This window comes from Anas acuta, chromosome 1 (assembly GCF_963932015.1).
Source record: "Anas acuta chromosome 1, bAnaAcu1.1, whole genome shotgun sequence".
NCBI lineage: Eukaryota > Metazoa > Chordata > Aves > Anseriformes > Anatidae > Anas > Anas acuta.
Window position 1 is genome coordinate 120,860,969 of NC_088979.1, and position 19,279 is coordinate 120,880,247.

The window sequence follows — 19,279 nt, forward strand, 5'->3', positions numbered from 1 at the left end:
TTGCAATGCTGAGCCTGAAAGTCTTCCACATACAAGTACTTGAGACTTTTTAGCTCAGATTGCTTCATTGCCTCAGCCCCGTAGCTTCTGTGACGATTCCCGTTTCACAGTTGGAAAAAACCTTCGCTGTGGTCCCATGATATTTACTCTTCCATTGAATTTAAACAGAATCAGCCTGTGCCCAGTCAAGGTTAAAAGTTATCTTCTGCCACATTGTTCTGTAATGTCTCACTGGTTACCAAGAGCAGGTCAAACACAACAGCAGCTCTGATTATCTTGCTGCCTCTTTGGTGCGGAAATATATCAGCCAGTGCGGGAATACCAGGGTCCAGCCTATGCTAATAGCAAGTATTCTCCCCACAGGGAAGTTAAAACCAGTAGTAATGACAACATTGACACCATGTCTCACTGTTTCCAGTGAATACTGGGTCTGTAGACTTGGACAGAGCTTCTTGCTGCAGTGAGTATTACGTCCTTCCTCTTACATGTTCCTTCATTCATCACTTTGTCTTAAAGCTCATTCTCCTCCTTCAACTACACATCAAAAGCAGGCATGGAAAACACACAAGTCCCAAACAGAAAGCCCACATAAACCCCCAGGTCTCTTCAGTGAGAATCTGGCCGTCATTTGTCTCAACACGAAGGGTGCCACTGGATTAGTCTCTCTCTCTGTCAGGCTCCTTTTCAGTTTCGGATCCCCTTTGTAACAGGGCGATTATTTCTCTTAAAGAGTCCCCAGTCACACAGACCTGCTCGCCCTAGTGCTCCTTGGGGTCTCTGGCTCCATTCTGTCCATCCCCCCATCCCTTTGCAGCTCCTCCTGCAGCCTCTCCTCCTTAGCAGCTCCTGGATGTCATCCTCATGTTTCCCAGGGCTCTGACTTTGTGTTGTTCCCACCTCCTCTTTTCCTTCGCTGATGGGTTTAGTTTTTCATTCCTCCTTGTTGCTTTTCCTCCCCATTCCCAGTCTTAAAGCCTTTTCTTGAATTTCAGGTTATGTAGTAGCAGGGAAGAACTTGCTAACATGCCTGATGAGCTCTACTCTCGTGTCTGCTCAGCAGGCACAGTAGGGATGACCCAAGTGTTTCCACCTCTATGCTGCAATTAGGGTATGGAGACTGGGATGGGAGAGTAAGATCCTTGCTGCAGTGGGATTTCCACATCTCCAGATGACCTAGAATGAAGTAAAATCACCTCAACCAGACATGTGCAAATAAGTGAAACTTATTTTGTGCTTCTGAAGGTGTCAAACCTCCTGCTCCCCTGTGCAATGCCTGAATCCCAGTCCTCCCCACAGCTCCCCTGCCTCTTTCCCTCGGGTGCCGCGCTTTCCACCACAGTGCCACTGAGCAGCATCGCTCACGTGGAGCACATTTGCTTCCTCCGTTAAGTTTCCATCCCAGAGATGATGCTTCCACTTGCTGCCTGAGGAACAACCTGCCCCAGCACAGCAAAGCCCGGCGGCAGCATCACAAGACCGTGTCCCCTCGCCTCCCGCCAGCCTTGCCCAAGGTCACGCCGCGTGGCAGCGACAGGAATAGAGCTTGCGAATGCCACCTCCTTATCCCGCTTGTCCCAGGGCCAAGCCCCTGGGAAAAAGAAATATCCGGCCAAGTGCGGCGGCAGTGCCCGGGTGTTATTGTGGAGTTGAAGAACAGGTTAATGCTCGCACAGAAAGCCCAGCCGCGCACACAATAGGCAGCACAAGGTGCCAGCTCCGGAGGCTGGGGGCTTGGGGACAGGTTGTGCCGGGAACGCGCTGGGGCCCCATCCAGCTGCGCCGGCACTCCCTCCCTTGCTGTGGGACTGCCAGTTCCTCCCCAGGAAAAGAGCAACGCCCCGCTGACAGCGCTGGCAGGAAGGCCAGGATTTAGGGACAATGCCCAGGCAGGGTGATCAGGCCTTTTAGCAGTGCACCAGCCAAGGGGAGAGCTGTGCGTGCACCACTGTGCACACCTGCTCTCTGGGTTTGCTTTGTGCTTGCTTTTTGCATAGACCTGCATACCCAGGATGTTTTCCCCAGGGCAGGCTACATGCAAAGGAGCAGCAGGGCAGGTTTCACCCCATCTGCTTCCCTAGAGGCATGCCTTGAATTGGGGCCATCACTGACCCATAGGGACAGCCACCAGCAAGGCCCTCGAGAGCTTTGAGGGATTCGTGCACCCAACCACTAAGGAGTAAAATGCACTGCTTCGCCTCGCTGGAAAAGGTCATGCATCACAGGCTAATGAGAAATGAGCCTGGACAATTAATCAATACACAATCTCCTCCGCTAATCATATTGATGGAAGATGAGCTCCATCCCCCAGGAAGGGCAAAGGCCATTGAGCTAAACCATTTAGCGGCATTTATTTATATCCTCGGTGGTTCGATAATTTGAATCTTGCCTGATAGCATCAAGTCCCCAGGGGCTAAGCAATATTGTCCATCTGGGAAAAAACAAAACAAAACAAAACAAAAACAAACAAACAAACAAAAATCCCAACCAACACAACCCAAAAAAAATAAAGATAAATACACATTCACACAGAGACAAACAAAAAATGCTTAAACACATATATCTAAAAAGAAAAACAGCCTTTGGATGGAACTGAATACCTTAATGCATAGGGAATGCTTATGCAAATGCACTCCCTTTCGCTAAATTTTCAACCACACGCATGTGTGCATGAGGAATTTCTGAGACATTGCATACGAATGGTTCAAAACTATAATTTTCTAAGTTCAAGAAAATATTGGCAAGGTCCCAGGACATACCTTGCTCTTGGTTGCAGCAGAATGCCCTGTTTTAGAAGCCTACCATGAAGGGCTAAGAGAGAATTTGCCCCTCAGTCATTCATCCCCAAGCCACACCTTTCCTCCTGCATGTAGAAACCACCTTGCGACAAAGCAGGCCCCGTAGGTAAGGTGAGTTCACGCTTGTGTAATTAAAGCCCGTGTCGTAACACACACGCACCGAGGGACAACGATGATGTCAAGGCACAGCTGTCTCGGCCACACAGCTGGCCTCCTGGCTCCCTGATAGAAATCCCGCTCTTGCTAAGCTGCAAAGAAGCGGGGGGTAAAGCTGTAAATTGGTGGCTGCAGCCCGTCCCTGCCTGTTCTCTGCGGTGCTCGGGCTGTCCGTGCAAAAGCGAGCAGAGCCCTGCTCTCGCATCCTCTGCCAGATGGAGTGACCTATGGAGAAAGGCACTGGTGCTTGCAAAGAAGCTGTTTACTTACAGAGCTGCCCGCTGGGACTTATTTACAGAGCACTGCTGAGAGCCACCAAATCTGCTTGTATAGCTCTGGAGACCATTCAAATCCTCTGTTCCCAGACCAGCGATTAAGCTGCGCGGAGAGAAGTTAGGACGGAGGATAAAACCGAGCTTTCAAAACAAGGGCCTCTGATCTCAAACTGAGCAAACATTTCCCCTTGCCTGTGTCAGCTAATTTGCCCTCCAGTAAAAGGGCAGATCGCTTGGGAAACCACGCTGGTGAATTTCTTTCCTACTGCCCCCAGCGCTCAGTCCTGCTCCCTCCACCAGGGCACCAGCAGAGTGAGCAGCTGGTACAGCGAGAGCTCAGAGGTAAGCCTCCCAGCTCAGGTGTTGGCAGGAACAAGAGGACACTCTTTAAAGCCTCGCCTCCTCCTTAACCCTTACTTATAAACAGCCACAGGGCCCACGCGTGCTCGGAGGATGCGCCTCATCCTGCTGGATCCCAGCACAAAGGCACCAACGCAACAGCTAAAGCCACCCTTTGAAAGGGCTCCGGAAGCCAGAACAGGATTTTCTCACACTTTTGAAAGCATCTCTAGACAGGACAGATTCAGTTGCATCAGCAAAGATGTGCTCTGTGTGAACAGGCAGTCAACATATAAAAAAGCCCCGTGAGAGCAACAGCCCGAGGCAGTCTGAAATTTGCACGGTCCTCCCCAAGACGGGGCCTCCCCCACTGCCCTGTCACCTGTGCACACAACATGCGAGATGTGGTGGATGGTGACAAATCTGTGGCTTTTAGCCTACGCATGCAGAAAGCAAGTGTAGGGGTGTATATACATGCATGCACACACTGCTATTCAGACGCTGCTGCTGCAGGAAGCCCACCCAGCCTTGCCTCCAGTTCTCCCAGTGACCGATGAGGTCTTGCTGAAAAGCGCTCCGAGCTTGCATGCATTCAGGTTTAATTTCGTGCTGGTCTTTGCCAGCTGAGTTTGCAGAGAACGCCGCTATTGTGAGGCCAAGAGCCTTTCTGCCATGCCAGCACACGCAATGGATGATGTTTCATAAGGTGCCTGCCGTCGGGAGGACAAAGTCCCGTTGAGCGGGCATTGGCTCTGCCATCCCTCGCAGATAGCGAGGGATCAGCTGAATGCAAGCTTGGCAGCCTCCCAGCTCATGGCACAAGGCTGGCCAAGCATGTGAGGCAGAGTCATTATCAGGCCACTGTCCCGAACAAAGTGAAGACATTCAGTTTCATCGCGAACTAATATTTGCCCCTACTCTTTCCAAGCAGAGGAAGAAAGACGCAGACTGCGCCAGGTCCCCTGCTGTGACATAAACCTTGTGCATTACTGAAACTGCACAGGGAGCTGAAAAAATGGGCAAACACTTCCACATCGGGATTCAGGAATAGCATCCCACCCAGGTGAAAAGTAGAAACAATAAATAAAAGCTCTTTGGGAAGGAGTGGAGACAAAAAGACTCAATTCCATGTGTTTTCCCATCACTGCAGCTAAACAAGCTATGGTTTGCAAGAGGTAAGTGAAGGAAGCTTGTCCATTTTCCTTCAGGTGAAAGAAGGTGCTGGCTGCCCAAAACATCTGGCCTGGTGTCTTCTCATATATCTTTAACGCCAGAGGCAGTAAAGATGAAGCTCTAGGACTTCTTTCAGCATTTTAGGCCTGGGTCAGGACACAAACCAGCCAGCATCTCAAGCTAAACAGGATGCTGAAGTACCTAAAGAAATGTAGAGCCATCCTAATTCTGTGTGAAACTTGTTTATTTTCCTTGTAACTAAGCTCTATCCACGAACCAGATCCACTTGCGTTTGTAAGTAAACAAAATCCTTTCGTAAACAGAGACTTATTGGCACAGCTGAGCCTCAGTGATGTGACATATAGCGGAGACATCCTGCTCCTGCTGGGACAGTGACCACTTTCTGCAGAGTTGTCCTGGGAAACGCTTTGCACGGCCATCGCCTGTGAAGCGGTGGGAATGCCGAGTCCACGAAGAGCTGAGTCGCGATGTCCTGGTCCAGGCAGGCGAGGCAGGCTGTCTGCTTACAGAGAGGTGCCTGTTCCTCCGCACGCATTAGGCTGACAAGCAGGGAGTCCTGCCAGGAGCGAGGCACAGCTCAGGAGGTCACTGTGAAGCCGTCCAGCTCAGAGAAATGGCAAGGAGATAGGCTTTGTCCCCCTTTCTGTGCACCGTGCAGCCGGTCAGCTTGCCAGCTCTGCCTTTGATGCATGTCCAGGCTTTGGGCACGCAGGGATGCCCAGCACCATGCAGAGCCACCACAAACACACCTGCAAACACACCACGAGGCCACCCTGCAGAGCAGGGAAAGGCAGAGGCTCGGTTATCTGTCTCCACGCAGGAGTTTAAGCACCTGAACGCCACGTTATGGATGTGGGCCAAACACCTAAGCACCTGGCAGGACAGAGGCCGGGCAGGAGCTCAGAGGCACTGATAATGCCCCAGTGCAAATGCCAGAGGCCAGCTGGTGCCACCCAGCATCACTGGGGGCTGCTGGAGCTGGACTGGTGTGAGAGAAGGGGCTTCAGAGAGGCTTCACAGCAGAGAAATTAGAGTGGCTCTCCACTATTCCCTTCCAGAATTAAGGTGACCAGTTTTTTCAGCAAAGGGGACCCTTTCCTGGGCCTGGCATCTTTGGAGCTTGCCTGCAAGGCTTTATTTTTTCCTGTGATGTGCAACCAAAGGCTCTGGGGAGTCAGCAGGTGTGTCAGTCAGCTGAATCTAGGCACAGACTGGTTTTAAAGACATGGATGCTCTCTCACCGTCTCCGTCCCAGAGCCTGTCTCCTCATTTGTGCTGCTGCTTTACAGCCTGCTGGGGCCTCTGCACCCAGTTCAGAGTTAATATTTTATCTAGAGGTCCAGGGAAGCTCGGTGAAAATTGTTCTAGCCTTGAAATGCCAAAGGTAACTTTAAAATGTTTCCTTCCGGACTCTGAAATATTGCTATTAGAAATGTATTCTCTGATAAGGAAATGGCTCTGGCTAACATCTGGGGAGATTATTCATGGAAATCAGTGCTGTGATTGTCTCTGTGTCCTGTCCATCTGTCTTTCCTGAACTCCACCTTTGTGGAGACCGAGCGCATTAACCTCCCAGCACCAGTGCAAGAAGTGAGAAAAGTGAGAGCAGCTCTCCAGCAGAGGAAAATCTGCTCATCCTGAAAAGGCTGCTTTGTTCTCATTGCACAGGATCATTTCTCTACCATGCAGCATATTTATGGGAGGGACAGCAGTGGCAAGGGGAGTAATGACGCCTTTTTGTTTAATAATTAACTCACGCCGTCGCCTGCTGCCTCGTATTCCAGTCAACACAGCAAGGCAGTGGGGCTGTGCCGGCTGGGGAGCTCAGCATGAGGCGGGCAGTAAAGAAAAAGATAATTTCTCCTTCATCTGCTCATTTATGTTGTGCTCTGACCTGCCTTACTTTGCTGTGCTTGGGTTTCTCCACCAGCAACGTCTGAATGGCTGTAGTAGGTTTATTCCTACCTGCCAAGCACCGTCCCAGCAGCACTTCGAGCCTCACACACCCTACACACACCGTTTTCCAGAAACAGCTGACACTGTGGTGTATTATTTCTGGGGGACCACGTAACAACTACTTCCAAGAGCAAATGCAGCCAGAGTAAGAAAGGCAGCCAGGAGAGATTCATCTCACTGAGTTCTCTCGCTGCCATCAAAAAGATCTGTCTTGCAACCCATCGCTGTGTAGTTCACAAGCCACCAGGAAGAGTTTTACAGCTCAGAGATACAGGTTTCAGGAGAACTTGCTAGAAACCTTCTGCCAAACTTTATTCAAATAGTAATGGAAGTTAAGCACATCCAAATCATCTCCAAGGGAAGCGCCGCTTTCAAAGAATGTGTCAGCTTGAAATATTGCGCAGGGGATCCCTTTTGTAAGGATCATAATATTTAGACATTTTTTTTAAAGTAAAAAAGATCTTCACCACAGATTTGCAATCCTTAGTCAATAAAAAGGAGAAGGCTAACTATACATAAGTGGTTCTAAATAAAACATTTAAGTTGCTGAAATAAAACATTTCAACTGAACAAAAAGAGTAATTTTCTAGTAAAATATCAATTCTTTGAGAAGCTAGATGTTTTAACTTTTTATCCCAATTCAAGATACATATTTTTCATTAACACCTAGATTACTTGGTAGAGGGGGAATTTATTTCCCATTGAACTTGCCTTTTCAACAAGCAGAATACAATAAAGCAGAGGCAAATTTTGCTGGAAAAAGAATTCTCCACCAGAACCCTTTACTTTATTGAAAACGACCCCAAGGCAACCGGTGACATTTGTCACCGAGGTTGTCAGCTGTAGTTTTAGCAGCTCTTCCCTCTGTGTGCAAACGCCTGAGATGTCAGCACGTGTCCATGCTGCCCGGGAAATGAGCTGTGTTCCTATATCTCTGTCTATTTTAAGGCATAGCCCATATGCAGCCCTTTCGGCTCCTCACAGTCAGGAATGTGGCTCCTTCTGGAAACCATCCCCTCGGTGAGACAGCTGGGCTTTGACCGAGGGCTGAATATTCATTCACCTTACAACACAGCCTGTGTGGCGTGGGTTAGGATACCCCGAGCAGTGCTGTCAGCAGCAGTGTGTGTCCAAATGAGCACCTTCGTGCTGCAGGTTTCCAAGGTTTCACAAACTCAGCTCTCAGGGCAGATCAGTGAATGTGGGAGGGACTTTGGCTTATGCAATTCACACAGCTCCCGCTTATTTCCAGCCCTCATGCACCAAGGAACTTTTAGGCTGGACCCTGACACCCGCTTCTTCCCAACCTGGCCCCCCATCAGCTTCCTTTTGAGGCCTCCTCCACTCTCTGTACACTTCAGGCCGTGAGTCCTCCTGATGGCTTGTGCCAGGTGACTGCTTCTCCACGTCTCCTGGAGGCTGCCAGCCAAGCTTTGCTGCCCTGCTTAGTCCAGTGCTCTGAAATGACCTTCAGGAGATCAGCTGCAAGGTGAAAGCACACAAGCAGATTGAAGCTGGTTATTCAGCATCCAGAAATTAGAGCAAATGAGAGAAAACAAAGCTGGTTTGACCATCTTCTGCAAAACTTCACTGTCTAAAAGTCAGATCTGTAAGCCCCAAAGCAGAAGCTAAGAGAAGCCAAGGATCAAAGCACCACAAACTCAGGGTCCTGAAGGACTTCTTGCTGGGCTACCAATGGAGAGAGTAGGAACCAGGGAGAATTGGCACAATATTATTCCAGACCATGTCGAACTGGGTATTGACGTGCTGATCCAAATCAGTTCCTTATATTCCCTGCTTTTCCTATGGCCACTCCCGAGGAAATTCAGTATTACACCATCATACTGAATTTCCTTGTAGTGTAGTCTTTGCTTCAAGGTGGGCAAGGCAACAGTCCAAATCAGGAACAACCTTTGGAAACTGACAAGTTTCAGCAGAGATCCTTGAAAACTCTCCCCCAACCAAATGTCCTAATGGTTCCTGAGAGCCCTAATGCAGATTTTACCTGCCCTGTGAGCACTGAATGTTACTGTGGCATTCACTCTCCTTATCCTCAGAGCACTCCCATGGCAGACTGGCCAGGGGGAGAGACAGCACCTCAGCTGCCCCACAAAATCATCGGGTGGTCGATTTAGTCTCTCAGAGCAGAGGTGAGTAACCTGGGAAGGGAAAGAGGAGGAGATCTCAACACTTCTCGATTCTGCTTTTATTTAAGCACCACCACAAGCCTCCTGCAATACCTAGTCTGTAAAGACGTTGCCCGGGCTTAGGGGGTAACCAGGTTTTATGACTAAAACTCTCCCTCCTCAGTCCTTGAACAAGAAAAGTGTCTCCACGTTTCCTCCCAAGCCCATCAAGCTCATTGATGTGTGACTAACTCTTTCATTGACCAAGGCCCAACCGCTTTCCTCACGTGATCTTACATAACTGCTCATCTATTTCATTAATGAATGGAGCTTGAGAAAATTTCCATTGCCCAAGGCCCTTGGGGGAAAACGCGTGAGCGCAATCTCCCCTTTTTGTGTGCCAGTGTGGGATTTTCCTATGGATTAACTGAGTACAGTGGAATTTTTTTTGGTTGCTGTCATTGGTGCCTGAAATGGTACGCAAACAGATGGGCACCACAAAGAAAGAATAAAAAAAAAAAAAAAGGAGCCCCTGCCTGAGCCAGAGGAAACAGGAGTCTCCCTGTGCCAGGAGGAGTGGCAGGGACGTCATCACCGTGGGTAGGGACTGCACCTATTCCCAGGCAGGTGGCTGCTGCCAGGCAATGCTGCTGTGTTTGCTCAGCCCTGTGCAGAGCCAAAACATCTCAAAGCCTCGGCAGAGACCCAGCAGTGCTGGCTTGCTGGTGTCCTGGGGGCCTGGGGAAAAGAGCTGGCGAGCAGCTCTCTCTGACCTGACACAGCCAGGACAGGGCAGGCACATGCACAGTCCCTATGGAAAGGTCTCTCAGGGTGCTCCATAAACTGAACTGCTTCCTCAGAGAGCTCTTCAGCTTTCAGCTATTTGCTCATAGGGAAGGCATCAGTGATCCAGAATGGCCACGGAAGCTTGGTCTGCTCTCCTTGCTCTGAATGCAGTGCAAATCCCCAACTCCCAGTCTGACACTAGGCAGCAGTGGAAGGGGGTGATCTCTACCTGTTGATAGTATCAGCGTGTTAAAGACACACACAACAGCATTTACTGCAGGTAAGGAACTGGAGGAAAGAGGGGGATACCCCACTATTTCTAAAAGCCCATGCTGGTGCTTCAGATTTTCCCATTTTAACCACTTCACTGTGCTGCTCCCTAAGAAAGAAATTATTTTTACCATGAAACTCCTCCCACAGGTAGAAGGCTGGGATAAGGGGAGCTCTACCTCTCCCAGAGCAATGCAACACAGAGGCGTTCATAAGTGCTAGGGACACGTGATTTTTCAGAAACACTATTCATGCTGTTCTCTGAGGATGTACTTTGGAACCAAGGTATTTGTTGGGTGTGCAACGTGGGCTTCCCGCTGTGTGAGCTACAAATTTCATGGCCATAGGGCTTGGGGAAATGCTGCTGAGGCTAACAGGATAGCTATCTTGAACTGGGCACTGGACTACCATGAAGGATGGAAGTGGCAGCCCTAAAATACTGGAGGATGCTCCTTTCTCTTTCATTTAATGGAAAGAAAATGCAAAGGCAGCCCTAGCCTCTGTAATGTCTGGTCCACGTGCAATGATGAGTGAATATTTAACTGCAGGAAGAACATTCCCTTCCAGAGATTGAAGTGTCCAAGTTAATCAGTTCCAGAGTATATATTCAAGTATATTCAAGTCACGGGTGTCAAGAGGACAATGCAAGTTCAAAACCTTGAGGATGTTCAAAGTCTTCTACTACTCCTGGCCATGCGATGCTAAAAAGGGGTATCTTTTCACCTGCTGAGAAAGCAGGATGATTAACTTACTCAAGGACAGGCCTCACAGAGAGGGGGAAGGGATGGATAATTGATGAGCAGGGAGGTTTTAGATCCTCCTTTTGCTTCTGGATGGTGCTTCAGAAGCCTGGGAGCAAAGGCTGCTGCAGTAGTTGGTCTGGGAAAGCCCCCAGGCAGGACTGGAAAGGTTCCCTGGACTATCAGTGTGCTGGATGTTCACCATCTCCTGTTAGGCTGAGAGTCTCATGATAGAAATTGTTAGTGGTTGTGGTTCTGAGGCTTTGGAAGATTTTTGCCAGACCCTCTTCTTACACAACAACACATTTAAAGCTATTATTTCACCCTAGTATGCTTTATTTCCCCTCATCCAACAGAGACTTAGGTATCGGTATACTTTCTCTCACCTGCTTTGCCTGGCACTTCTCAGCAAGGAGATGGCTCCCTGTGGAGAAACAAAACAAAACAAAACAAAACACTAAAAAAACTTTCATAATGCATTTACCATTAGGTCCACCTCTTCCCTGTTGTCTTCCCTGTAAAACCCCTTGAGGTTCAAGGTGAGTGTTTCCAGTTCCCTGCATCAAACAATATTCTTTTTCTCCATGCGCCCAATTTGCTTCAAGTTGGGAGGAGAAAGTAGGGAAATGATGCGGTGTCTAAGTCCATTTGGATGACTGAGCATCTCTTAAGTGCTTCAGCCGAAGTACTCATTACTGTTGTGGTTTTTTTGTTTGGTTTTGTTTTGCTTTCTTTTTAACAGTCAGAGTCGGAGATTTTATTATGCAAATGCAACTTTTGTGTATCATGCAATGCTCAGCTCCTCCTAGAGGAACGATGAATTAGAAGCTGTAATGGTAAACTGAAATCTGGCTACAAAATAACAAAGAAAAAGTTTGTGCTGTCATGTTTCACCTTGTATTGAAATCTTCTGGACTGAGCAGCCCCAGCCAGGCACTGCGTAAACTTTTTTTTTTTTCCCAAAATGAGACGACAGGGGCCAGGGGCATGAGCTAAGCTGATTAGCACAGCTAAAGCCGTATCACATTGCCACAGTGGGATCATATGATTGATCACTGGGGTAAATAGTCAGGAAGCTTCCCAAGGGATGGGGGACAGACCGGACATACCGAAGAAGCCAGGCGAAATGGACATTCAGGGTGTGTCGAGGGGAGGATCTGGTATCATTCGCCTGCTGTAGGGCAGATTAAAAAAGCAGGGTGACCCTTGCTTGGAATGACATCTTCCACCAGCTCTGAACGCGTGCTTTCCACCACCGACCCTCATTTTCCCTGTGAGGTGCGGGGGCAGCCCCATGGTCCCAGCGCCACCAGGCCATGCTGAGGAACCATCTTGTTGCCAAGGGCAGCGCTCCAAGATGGCACCTGCCCTGAGATGGAGGCCCTGGCCTGACACAAGCCCTTCACAAGCACAGTCAGGGCCCGGTGGGTCCTGTGGGCCCAGACAGCACCAGATCAAAGGCTGGGGCCGATGCTGTAAAAAAAAAACAACAACACGAAGGCCACAAGGCTGTGAGCAATGGAAAGCAAGCGCTCAGCTGCCCTGAAGAAGCTGTATTATTAAACAGGTGTGAGCGCCGGCTGCCACCTGCCTCAGGAGCCGTGCAGGGAGAGGACAGCTTTCCGCACATGCAGTGCTTTTACAAACCTGGCTTCCTATCAGGTGTTAAAAAAGAAGCCCCCCTCACCTGATATGTCCATGCGAACCTTCTCGTTTAACCACAGGTTTGCCAAGCAATTTAACCACCAACGCCAGTTCGCATTCCTCCTGTTTTTCTCTCCTGCCCTAGCACAGACTGAGATCGTTTGCCAGAAACTAAGACAAAGGCTTGCTGCTGCCCTCCAACAAGAAATAACAGCAAGTGGGCAAGCAGGGACAGACAGAGCTGCATGGAGAGTGGAAGAGAATGGCTCCTATTATCTTGGTAAGCCGCTGTTGACTTTGAGGCAGGACTCTCAGGGAAAGGTAACAGCTGGTATTAGACAAATGATACAACTAGGAAAAACAGATGAGCTTTCAGACACACAAATCTTTCCTCGGAGCTGAAGCAAAAGACTGTGAATGTAAACTGAAGCACAGACAGCAAGTTTCCTGAGTCTCTCTTGTTCATCAGGGAAAAATGCAGCTCTGCAGGGAAAGACCTTGCCCCTAGACATACAGCAAATCAAAGGCATGATGAGATCCCTGATGCAGTCTCTTTGCGATGAGGTGGTATCTGCCCACCCACAGAAGCCATGGCTGTTGCTGGACCCACCAAACCATTAGGAGCTATTTGCAGGCACTGGGGAGAGCTATCAAGGTTCAACAGAGCTCAAGAGCAGCATCAGCACGGAAAAAGCAGCTGGGTTAGAGGAGGCACGGCACGAAGGCACTTGAGCTGCGTCCAATGGCCAGTGAAGCTAAGTATACTCTGCCCAGTTACAGGGTCAAGCAGCGGTAGCATATTGATTAATGGTGTCAAAGTCTCTAGGGGATCTGTCTGCGATACAGCAGACACTTTACACTGCGTTCTGGGATCTGTAGTTCTGCCTTAGGCAAGCACTCCCAATTTGTACGTGGGCAGATGCCTTGGCTTCGATATTTCAGAATGGGGCTTGCACAAGAGACTGCATTTGAATATAATCACATTGTGTGTCACAGGAGAAACACAGCCTATAGGCAGCAAACTCTGGCCCTGTGACTGGTGCTCAGCTATGCAATTTCCTATTGCATGGTGTAGTCATTTTCAGACCTGCTGTTTCAGGCCTGTCTCACTCTCTGCTTTCCCTGTGTTATGAAACTCTAGAGACACTTCCCCTGCAAGAATAGTATTCGGTGCAGTAGGGGGGAAAGAAAGAAAAAAAAAAAAAAAAAAAAAAAAAAGGACTGATCAACACTGCTATCAACAAGCAGGTGTCTCGTATAGCAACAAAAGAACCAGCATCAATAATGGAGAGGGGAGAGAGAGAGAGAGATGCAATGAAGTGGAGAGAGAGAAGCCAATCAACTTAATGAAATAAGGCACAAGGTTAGAGAAGGGCTATTTATAGACTCCAACTGGTTCAGCCCTGTGCACTTAGAGGCTGGTTCAAACTGGCTCCTTAACAGCAGTAATAATCATTACAGAAAAGAAAGAGAAAAAAAGTGAAAGCTTGGAAAATTCACTGCCGGAGGTAAAGCTTTAGAGCCAGGGCTGGCTGGAGTCAGAAGTAACTGCATTACTGAGAGATTGAAAGGTTAATAGGAAACCAGCTGACACTGAAAGGGAACAATTAGAGAGGTTAAGGGGCTTAATATTAGATTAATGGTTGCCTGGAGGAAGAAAAGCAGAGATTTCAGGAAAATGGAGAACGGAGCAAAGAAGGCTGTTTTTCATGGACAGAGAGACCCAGGTCTGCTCCTGCCACTCCCTGGATAAGCTGGAAGAAAGTCTCAGCCATTCCTTGCCATTCAGGCTCAGTCTCCTCTTCCTTCTCTCTTCCCTCCCATCTGTTTCTCTCTTTAACTCCCTTTGGGCTTGCTCTCCCCCTTTAAGCACTGTCTGTGTGGTCTTTTCTTAGTGTCTTCCTTGTGTTCCTCGTCCATTCCCCCACTGGCTCCTTAAAGGTCATAATAATAAAACCATGCTTAGAATTCCCATGGCCCTTTTCATTCCTCTTCAGCATGCTGCTCTCCAGAGGCAGGGGTGGTGGGGGTGGGACATAGCACTTTTATCTGCATTACCTGTGGCCAGGAGTCAACATTTCAAAGGGAAAAAAAAAAAAAAAAGTATTGACAAAGATCAGATGACAGGTCTGTTCCCCAGCAAATTTCCCCTGACTAGATGGAAAATACTGTCATTGGTGAGGCCCTGACTATCAGAAGTTATTTTCAAAAGTTTTTTAGTATGTGTTGGACATACTGGAGAGAGTACTGAGATAGCAACATAGGAACTTATGGCATGCGTCAGTGGCATCCCAAAACCTAAAGGGAAGGTTGAATGTGATCAGGAGGGACATCCAGCACGTGGGCTGAGAGGCCACAAGGAACACAACCCTGACAGATGAAGGTCCATGTGCACCTTGCTGCTGCATGGTGGTCTGAGCTCTGAAGGGACAAAAGGGTGAAACAGGCCCCTTAGAGGAGAGATAGGAGGGTGTACTATAGCTCAGAGGTTATGGATCTTCTCCACCAGGTTTCACTTTGTGCTGCAGTTGTAAAAAACAAGCAGTTTTGCGTTCCCTCACAGGATACGATGAGTAGAAAAGGGTTTTGGATGGACTCATGGGCTCTGCACAGTGCACAGGCTCCACAGCCATAACCTGACCTGTCCTTTTTTCCCCTTGCTAATGCACTCAGTCCCGAGAGTCCCTGTACCTCGGTACCAGGAGAACCTTGTCACACAGCACCACCAGCTGCTGCTTAGGACTATGTTGGGAGCACTGGACTCCTCCCTGCACTACCCTGAAGCCCAAGGAAAAATCCTTCCTTCCCGCACCACCCGTGGCTGCTGCACGCTCAAGGATCTTTCCAAAGGCACGTGCTCCTCCCACGGGACAGGGGGAACTTTCCCCGAGTGCCTGGCCCTTGGCTGCTGCTCGTGGACTCAAACAAGCGCAAGCTGGCTGGATCCATCTCTATCTTAGACTGCTTCCCACAGCACACCCTCTCCTCTGAAAATCTCCCTGGGCAAGATTAGAAAGCAATGCACTCAGCACTTCCTTCTAGGGCTGTAAAAGCCAGGCTGGGGCTCAGACACTGTGCAGGCACCTGACAGAAAATTTTCCCCACTTGTGATAACGACAGCGAGCGGTCCCAGCTTAGACGAGCTGTGGGCATTTGTGGCTCCAAAACACTTGAGATGCTGTGCTCTGGCTTAACACAAGCTATGGAGGTCACCCATGGCCTTCCAAATCGGAGAAGACCAAGGAGGCTCTGGCTGGCACCAGGGCAAATCAAGCTGGTTTCTTCATTTATTTGTGACAGCTGAGCACTGCTGGGATACTGCTAATTGATAGACAGACTAGAAATGCTGCCAGAAAAATACTCCATGGATGTGTGTCTCTCTTCAGTGCAGCCACATCTGCCTAAAAGGAACAAGCCTGAAAGGAGAGGCTCTACCTCCCACCTTCCTGCCCTACACGGGGTCATTTCCCATGTCTAACACCCTGTGCCTGGCCATCCACATCCCTGGACACGCACCTCCACTTCAAAAGTCCTGATCTCCTCCCAGTGCTGACTTCTGCCAGAGCCCAGGCATACCCAGCACCTTCAGCCCGCAGCGTCCTGGAGCTACAAGCACGTTTGGACTAAGGATCTCAGAGTGCTTTACAAACAGCCATTAATCCTCAAGCCATCCCCAGGAGCCAGGCCTGCAATTATTTGGCTTGCCGTTTATCTCTGGAACTCGCCGTGCTGTTCCCCCGGCCTGGGGATGAAGAAAGGTAAAACAATACCCACCATTTCATAACAAATTGCAAATTAAATCGACTCCAGCTCAACCGTTACCTTTTCCACAATCACCCCCTGCAGGCAAGAGCCTGAGAAAATGTAGCAACAGCTATTCTTTAACAGTTAGGTAAACTTTGACACAAAGCTTCGGTGACGAGCTCCAAGCCAGACGGCCAACAAGTGGCAGATCTCTGACCACAGAAATCAGGAATCCTACCTCTTGGTTTCTTGTTTTATCGACTGAGTTGTCTCCCCCTCCCCATCAAAGAGGACTGCCAGAGGAAAAGAAATGCAGCTTGTGCCCTTTCTGCTTCTTTGTGAGAGACTAAGGATTCTGTAGGGTTACGGTTCAGGGAAAAAAAAATAAATAAATAAAAAGATTAAGCATTTTTCCACTTTTTTTTTTTTTTAACATTAGTAACGTGGGTCTTCATGAGTCTAAAAGTCTCCAGACTGTCTGTCTAGCCTAGATCATGAGAAAACAGGAATAAATGTAAGGCGAGAGAGCAAGGGAGAGGGGAGAGGAAATTGAGTCAAACTCCCAAAGTGCTATTTGTAAGCAGCAATGGCATAAACACAGAAACACAACAATGCACAAAATATCAGTTAAAAAACAAACAAACAAACAAACAAAACAACTTGTAATTGAAGAGCTGTGTCTGAGAACCCACAGGGGTCAAACTCTGAGCACCCCTGGAGGTCTATGTGGGAAGAGGAAAAGGAATTAAAAAAAGGTTCCCCATACCTTCCCCTTTTCCAGAGAAACCCTAAGTGGCGTGAGGCCTTGAGAAAGGCAGGCCCAACCTACAGGAACAGGAAGGACTGGACAACAAAGCAGAGACATGGCTGTCCTTTTTAATCCTCTTGTGTTGGCCGGGCTCATGCAGAGGAATCCCTGGAGAGGCAACGCTGAATGGAAAGACCCTGGAGGTGGGTGGGGAAGGCCAACAATACAAAAGGCAATTACAAAGTGAAGCAGAGGTGAAGAAAGCAGCAAGCAAACAGGGCTGGAGCAAATGTCAGCACACAGAAGAAATGGTCCCATTTCAGCTCAGCTTCTGGCTGTCAGAGCTGACCCTTTTGTAGTCTTTCTCTGCCCTCTTCCTGCCTTTCCTCCCCTAAATGTTAAAAAATCTCCATCCGTTCCAGCTGCCCCCACCTCTATCCCCGTGCCAGCTGTACCTGTTGAAACCACTTCTGTGGCTGGGAGATTTAATTAGAGCTAGCCTGCGATATGCAGGCTTCGCACTGCTTTAATACTCAGGGGTTGAAACCTCCGTGAGCAGAGGAGGCATTGTGAGAGGTGTACTAGGACAGGTCACGCCTGGATGCGGCTGAGGGGGTACACAAACTGTGCTTGCACATGGTTGCAAGTCACGGGGCACGACACTCTGGTAGCTAAAATCCAATTCAGTAAGCAAAAGCCTTTCCTTGGGAAATCTATTTTCTCCATTCCTTGAAAATCCACTCAGGTAACTCCTCAGAAACCTCCACGCACAGGGCGTTAAATAAAAATCTGTTCAAATTACCTCCCTCCTGACCTGCCAGGAACACTTCATTGCTACTTTCAGATGTACTGAAACACAGAAGTCCAAGGGCAATTTGCAGGAACCAAGTGTAAATCTAGTGGAAACCCCGTGTCAGAAAACAGGTAAACACACTCACTGCTCAGCTCGCAGCCTCCTCGAGCCATGCCTGAACTTTTTAGGCCAGACTGGAGCCTTAAGCTACAGCCACAGCATCCCCTGCAGAAGGGACTGCGAGGAGCCCTTCCCACACGGCTGCTGCGAGCAATTGCTGATGCTAGAGCGCTGCCTGCTGGCCCATCTCATCGGCAGCACTTGGAAATATTTCCAAAGGGCAACCTGCAGTAGTAGAGTTCAGGAAAAGATTTCTGGAGAAGTCCTGCTTGTCCAGCTCTGTCGTGTTTCTGCCAGAGATTTGGCATCCAAGCTGTAAACGAGATGCCCCAGCTTCGTGAAGCAGTCTGGTATTTATTTCTATCGGATTTCCAGCCCCACATAATTTCTCATCTTTAGTTTTCAAGGTTTAAGCCAATCCCAAGGTAGTAGATAAGCATATTACTTTGGTATAACTGGCACAGGAAAAAGGAAATAGGTAGTGTACCATGTAATTCATGCATTCACAGTACGAAAGAAAACAGAGCTCTAGAAGAAGATCAGGATGACATGTTCCTGAACCCACGGCTCTCCTAGGTAATGACAGACACCTCTCCATACAGACACGCACAGCCACACAGAGCAGCAAAGAGGCCCTGCTCCTGAGGCCATGGGGCTCAAATGGGTGAGACTGCTAATGGCAAAGCGATGCGTGCACTTGCATGGATTTTCCAGGGACAGAAACTGTACATTAAGCTGTCTCTTGGATACCCACAGCCGCTTGTTTTCTCACTCCTGGCAGGTGACACCATGTTAGGTATCCTCAGCTAGAGACTTCCCATTATTCACCATTATTTGCTGTTTTGCCACCTGTGAGCCACGAGGCTGACATTCTACATCCTCAGCATAAATAGGGCAGATGTAGGTGGGAGGTGGGCAGGCAGACCAAAACAACAGTAAGGCTGTTTAAATGCCTTCCTGAAGAACTGGTTCTTATCTCCACTGCTGTCTGAGCTCCTCCGTGCTGTATATAGCCCAAAACATACAGCTGAATACATATTTAAGGTAGACAGTGGACAAATGTCTGTGTGGGGCCAGTAGCTGCACAGATTTTAACCAGCCTACTGTTTCAGGAGATCAAGCACTTCTCCTCTCATATCTGCTCCAGCACAAGTGGAGACTCCTACATCTAGGAAAAATGGACCTCAAACTGTTTGCAGCCCAGTACAAGTGATGATCTGGCAAATATTGTAGTAACTTAAAGCTTTTGTAGTCCAACAGGTAGGGGTATTAAGAGGCTAATGATTTACTTCTCTAGCATGCTTCCCTCTCCTGTACAAGCAGTGCAAATAAAAGGATGCTCACGCATTCATGTGCACCTATACAGAACAAAAAGAGCACAAGGTTTCCAGACACCGCTAGTCTCTACCTAACAAGTGAAAGCAGCAGCTTGTACAGCTCATGTTAAACACGGCTGTTCTCCTGAACTCACAGCTACTCACAAGCAACCCCATCTTCTCTGCTGCCTAATCACACAGCGTGCCACTCAAGAAGAATTCAGACGAATCACCGTTTTGAAGCTATTTTTGCATTTCCTGTTTCCCCGTGTGCAAT